The following is a 6,364-nucleotide window of genomic DNA, read 5'->3' on the forward strand; positions in this document are numbered from 1 at the left end:
TTATTTTGGGGTTTTTTAAGGTTTTTTTTTAGCTTTTATTTTTATGTTAGCTCTCCACCTAACATGAGGATCAAACTCAAAACCCCAAGATCATGGGTCACAGGCTCCACAGAGCCAGCCAGGTACCCCTGTTATTAATGTTATTTATTTATTTAAAAGATTTTATTTATTTATTTGACAGAGAGAGAGAGAGACAGTGAGAGAGGGAATAGAAGCAGGGGGAGAGGGAGAGGAGCAGGCAGCCCGATATGGGGCTCGATCTCAGGACCCTGGCATCATGACCTGAGCCGAAGGTAGACACTTAAGGACTGAGCCATTTATTATTTTAAAGCAAATCCCAGGAGCACCTGGGTGGTTCAGTCAGTTAAGGGTCGATTCTCAGTTTTGGATCAGGTTATAATCTCAGGGACGTGAGATAGAGTGTCCCCCCCCCCCCCCCCCCCCCCCCCCCGCATCGGACTCCAAGGTCAGCCGGGAGTCTGCTTGTCCCTCTCCCTCTGCTCCTCCCCCGACTCAGGGGCTCTCTAAAACTAAATAAATTTTTTTTTAAAACACCAAATTCCAGAAAATCATTTGAATATGCCTTTCTAATAGTGAAGGACATTTCCCCCAGCCCCCAACATCTTATGACAGTTTTCCAACATGCAGCAAGCTTGAGGGAATGACACAGGGATACCCACGTGGTGCGGCCCCCGGGCTCTCCCACAGGCAGTCCGCCCCGCCTCCGAGCACACTGCCATCCCCCTGTCCATCTGGCTCACTGTCTAGGTGTTTCAAAGTGAACGGCAGACGTTGGTTCATCTTCCCTGGGTATTTCAGCAAAGCATTTGTCATTAGAAGCGAGTTTCCTTGTTTATTTATTTTTAAAGATTTTATTTATTTATTTGACACAGAGAGAGAGATCACAAGTAGGCAGAGAGGCAGGCAGAGAGAGAGGAAGGGAAGCAGGCTCCCCAATGAGCAGAGAGCCCGATGTGGGCCTCAATCCCAGGACCCTGAGATCATGACCTGAGCCAAAGGCAGAGACTTAACCCACTGAGCCACCCAGGCGCCCGAGTTTCCTTGTTTAAAGTTTTTCACACGGGGCGCCCTGGCTCAGTCGGTGGAGGGTAAGACTCTTAATCTTGTGGTTGTGAGTTGGCCCCATGCTGACCGTAGAGATTGCTATTAATTAATTAATTAATTAATTCGTTAAAATTCACACTGAGGGAAGTCTGGAACCAAAAATACCATCAGACGCTCTCAGGGAGGGACGGACCGTGTACCGCATTGGTGTGAAAACTGGCATTGAGTCAGGATCGTTTCAGTAGCAAGGAAAAGAAAAACCTTAACTCAGGAGGGCTTCACAGGAATCAGGGGACCCAAAAGGGAAAATGTAGAATGAGTGTGGTCTTCAGTTCTGTGTGTGTGCACTAAGATACATGTAACTATCATTTTAACCATGCCTAAGTGTGTAAGCCAGCGGCATTAAACACACAAATCTGTGTGATCATCACGTTCTCCTCAAAGATGGTTATTATCCCCTCAAAAGACTCTTTACTTATTAAGCAGTAATTCCCCCTCTCAATTTTTAAAAATTTTTTTATTTTTATTTTTTTAAAGATTTTATTTATTTATTTATTCATCAGAGAGAGAGAGAAGAAGAAGAGGCAGAGGGAGAAGCAGACTCCCCACTGAGCAGGGAGCCGGTGCAGGGCTCGATCCCAGGACCTAGGGATCATGACCTGAGCCGAAGGCAGACTCTCAGCAGACTGAGCCACGCAGGCGCCCCTCAATTTTTTTAAAAAGATTTTATTTATTTATTTGACACAGAGAGAGAGAGAGAGAGAGATCACAAGTAGGCAGAGTGGGGGGAGTAAGCTCCCTGCTGAGCAGAGAGCCCGATGTGGGGCTCCATCCTAGGACCCTGAGATCATGACCTGAGCCAAAGGCAGTGGCTTAACCTGTTGAGCCACCCAGGGCCCCCCCTCAAATTTTTTTTTAAAAGGTTTATTTATTTGCGGGGCTTCTGGGTGGCTCAGTGGGTTAAACGGCTGCCTTTGGCTCAGGTCATGATCCCAGTGTCCTGGAATCAAGCTCCACATCAGGCTCCTTGCTCAGCAGAGAGACTGCTTCTCCCTCTCCCTCTGCCTGCTGCCTCTGCTGGTTCTCTCTTTCTCTGTCAAAAAATAAATATTTTTTAAAAGATTTTATTCATTTGATCGAGAGAGAGATATCACAAGTAGGAAGAGAGGCAGGCAGAGAGAGAGGGGAACAGGTTCTCTGCAGAGCAGAGAGCCCGATGCGGGGCTCGATCCTAGGACCCTGAGATCGTGACCTGAGCCGAAGGCAGAGGCTTGACCCACTGAGCCACCCAGGCGCCTCATTAAATAAAACATATTCTTTAAAGATTTTATTTATTTTATTTGACAGACAGAGATGACAAGCAGGCAGAGAGTCAGGCAGAGAAAGAGGGGGTAAGCAGGCTCCCTGCTGAGCAGAGAGCCTGATGTGGGGCTCGATCCCTCCTGGGATCATGACCTGAGCCTAAGGCAGAGGTTTTAACCCACTGAGCCACCCAGGCGCCCCAAATAAAATATTTTTTAAAAAGATTTATTTATTTGAGAGAGAGCACAAGAGCATGGGATGGGGTGGGCAGGGGAGAGGGAGAGAACTCTCTGGCAGGCCCATCACCATGCCCCCGGTGGATCCTGAGACCATGACCTGAGCCCAAATCAAAAGTGGGACGTTTAATGGACTGAGCCACCCAGGCACCCCTCCTCCTTTCAATTATTTAAAAGGCCCAATGAACACGCGTTTCACCCCACTCACTATTACCGAACTTGTGGTCTCCATATACACGTTTCCCTAACAGTCTCATAAGTATACTAGGTAGTTGGATTTGTTCTAACAAGGATCCCAAAATTCACCACAGGATGCTTTCCCGTTAACCTCTCGGGACTTTGAAATCTGTAGCCGTTCCTCAACTTGTGTACACCACTTGTTTCTTAAGAAACTAGGTCACTTTGCCCTGTACAAATTTTCACATCCTGGCTTTGGCTGACACCATCTCTGTGGTGCCATTCAAGATGTCTTTCCATTCCAGGAATACCCCGTAAAGTGGGAATTAGGGACGCCTGGGTGGATGTGCCATTTAAGCGTCTGCCTCTAGCTCAGGTCATGATCCTGGGGACCTGGGATCGAGTCCCGCATGGGGCTCCTTGCTCTCAGCAGGAAGCCTGCTTCTCCCTCTGCCTTGCAGCTCCCCCTGCTTTGCTCTCTCTTTCTCTCTCTCTGATAAATACATAAATAAATAAAATCTTTAGAAAAGAAATAATAAAGTGGGAATTAGATCAGATTCGGACTCAGACTGGCAAGAGGTCCACACTGGGGTGGACCTCTTCCCGGGTCATCATGTGGCGGTAAACCGTGGCCAGGTCCTGATCTCTCTGTTGGAAAGTTTCCCGTCAACCTTTCACTTACTGGTCTTAGCGGGATTCTCTGAAAGCAAATCAAACCAGGTCTCTCCCCTGCTCAAAGCCCCCCACCCCTGCACGGGGAACTCTCCCACACTTTTGGTGGGAAGATAAGTTGGTATAGCCATAATGAAAAACAGTGTGGAAGTTTCTCAAAAAATTAAAAATAGAACTACCATATGACCCAGCAATCCTCCTTCTGGGTATGTATCCAAAGGAAACAAAATCAGTGTATCAAAGAGAGATCTGCACTCCAGTGTTCATGGCAGCATTCTTCCCAGTAGCCAAAACAGAAACAACCCCAGTGGCCATCAGCAGACAAATGGATAAGGAGAATGTGATATATACACGTAAATGACGAAGTATTATTCAGCCATGAAAAAGAAGATCCCACCATTTACAACAGCTTGGATGGACCTTGACAGCATCACAAGTAAAGTCAAACAAGACAAATATTGTATGATCTCACTTATGCGTGGAATCTAAAAAAAAACAAACTCGTGGAAACAGGGATGTAATATACAGCATAGAGCCTAAAGTTAACACTACTGTGGGGGTGCCCGGCTGGCTCAGTCGGTAGGGCATGTGACTCTTGATCATGGGGTCCTGAGTTTGAGCTCCAAGTCGGGCAGTAGAGTTTACTTTAAAAAAAAAAAAAAAAAAAAAAAAACCGTATTGCGTACTTGAAAGTTGCTAAGAGAGTACGTCTTAGAAATTCTCATCATGGGGCGCCTGGCTGGCTCATTTGGAAGAACGTGCAACTCTTGATCTTGGGGTTATAATTTCGAGCCCCATGCTGGGTGCAGAGATTGCTTAAAAATATGTCTTTTTTTAAAAGAACTTCTCGGGGTGCCTGGGTGGCTCAGTGGGTTAAAGCCTCTGCCTTCAGCTCAGGTCATGATCCCAGGGTCCTGGGATCGAGCCCCAAATCACATCATATCACATTGGGCTCTCTGCTCAGTGGGGAGCCTGCTTCCTCCTCTCTCTCTTCCTGCCTCTCTACCTACTTGTCAAATAAATAAATCTTTTTAAAAAACAAATAAATCAAATAAATAAATAAATAAAATCTGTCAAATAAAATCTTTTAAAAAATTAAAAATAAAAATAAAAAAGAACTTCTCACCACAAGGTAAGAAAACGTTTTTACCTGTGTGGTGGCGGACCGTAACTGGGCTCATTGTGGTAATCACTTGGAAATAGATACAAATATCACATCACTATGCTGTGCACCCGAAACTAATGTCCTGTGTCTTCCTTGCTGGGCCAACGCCCTCCCTAACCTTACCCATTCCAGACACCCATCTCCTTGAAGTCCTTCACATGCCTGCCTCCGGGGCCTTCCTACTAGCTGTTCCTTCTGCCTAGAATGCCCTTTCCTCCATGATTCACTTGCTAATTTCCTTCAGATCTTTTTTTTTTTTTTTTTTTTAATTTATTTGACAGAGAGAGAGAGCACAAGTAGGCAGAGAGGCAGGCAGAGGGAGAGGGAGAAGCGAAGCAGGGACTCCATCCCAGGACCCTGGGATCATGACCTGAGCCAAGCGCAGACGCGTAAGGACTGAGCCACCCAGGCGGCCCTGATTTACTTCAGATCTTAATCACAGCTTCAGAGGGGTCTTCCCTGACCACCCCGTTTATAATGGCAATCTCACCTTGCTCTCCCCTCTCCTGCTTTGTTTCTCTGCACTGTGCATATTACGCCCTGATAAATGTTTTGATAAATCTGGTCGTGATGATCTCTCCCCCTTCCCTTTGGAATATGAGCTCCATGAGGCAGACGCTCACCTTGCCCACTACAGAATCCCCAGCCCCCCTCACAGGAACATTTCTGTGCACGTGTCCCTCTCATTCTTTTTTTTTTTTTTTTAAGATTTTATTTATTTATTTGACAGAGATCACAAGCAGGCAGAGAGGCAGGCAGAGAGAGAGGAAAGAAACCAGGCTCCCTGATGAGCAGAGAGCCCCATGTGGGGCTCAATCCCAGGACCCCGGGACCATGACCTGGGACCATGACCTGAGCCGAAGGCAGAGGCTTTAACCCACTGAGCCACCCAGGCGCCCCCCTCTCATTGTTCTAAATGCACTTGGAAGTCGATTGCAAGCACATAAGCAAGTGCTCAGCTAATTGTTCCTGAGTGGGCAAACACGGATTCCACTTGGCAAGGCACACAGCCACAAGGCTGCCGAAGGATGTGGGATGGGAGAGAAGCCTGGGGATAGGAAAGGGAGGTGCAAGGGGACATGGAAGGCAAGAGGACCTGAGGTAAGCCGTTTGAGATTTTTATCTTGGAGGGTTTGGGGCAAAGGAGGGAAAAGATCCCATCTGGGGTTGAGCAACATTTGTCTTGCTGGTGACAGGTTAGAGGGAGGGACTGTCGTGGTTGTGGCTGGAGACCAGGCAGGAGGCCAGGCTGGGACAGGGTGAGGTCAGGGGGAAGAGAGATGGCTGTGAAGCTGGGTCCTCCACAGGGACTTAGTAACTTACTGCTGGGAGGGGGACGTCCAAGAGGACCCTTAGGACAGCTGAGGCTGTCCCTGAAATGGGACAGCCATGAGACAGCTCAGGGAAGACCCTGAGAGCCAGGCTGAGGGGCTGGGAGCTCAGCCCCAGCACATGGGAGTCATGGTTAAGCAGGAGAGGGACAGATGTGAGTTTCAGAAACATCCCTGTGGCCGAGTGGAGACAGACGTGGAGGCCAGGCCAGTAGCGTTGTGGGGAAGGATGGGGCTGGACGACAGGGCTAGGGAGGACCATACCAGCACACAAAGAGAATGGCCCAGAGCACAGATGTCCAGGCTTGCAGAGATCCACCACCACCACGTGCAAAACACAGAGGGGCCGGGAAATGGACAAGCCAACACAGGGCACCAAATCTATCTGCAAGGACCAGGCCACACCGTCCCACCAG

Source organism: Meles meles, chromosome 19 (assembly GCF_922984935.1).
Source record: "Meles meles chromosome 19, mMelMel3.1 paternal haplotype, whole genome shotgun sequence".
NCBI classification, from domain to species: Eukaryota; Metazoa; Chordata; class Mammalia; order Carnivora; family Mustelidae; genus Meles; species Meles meles.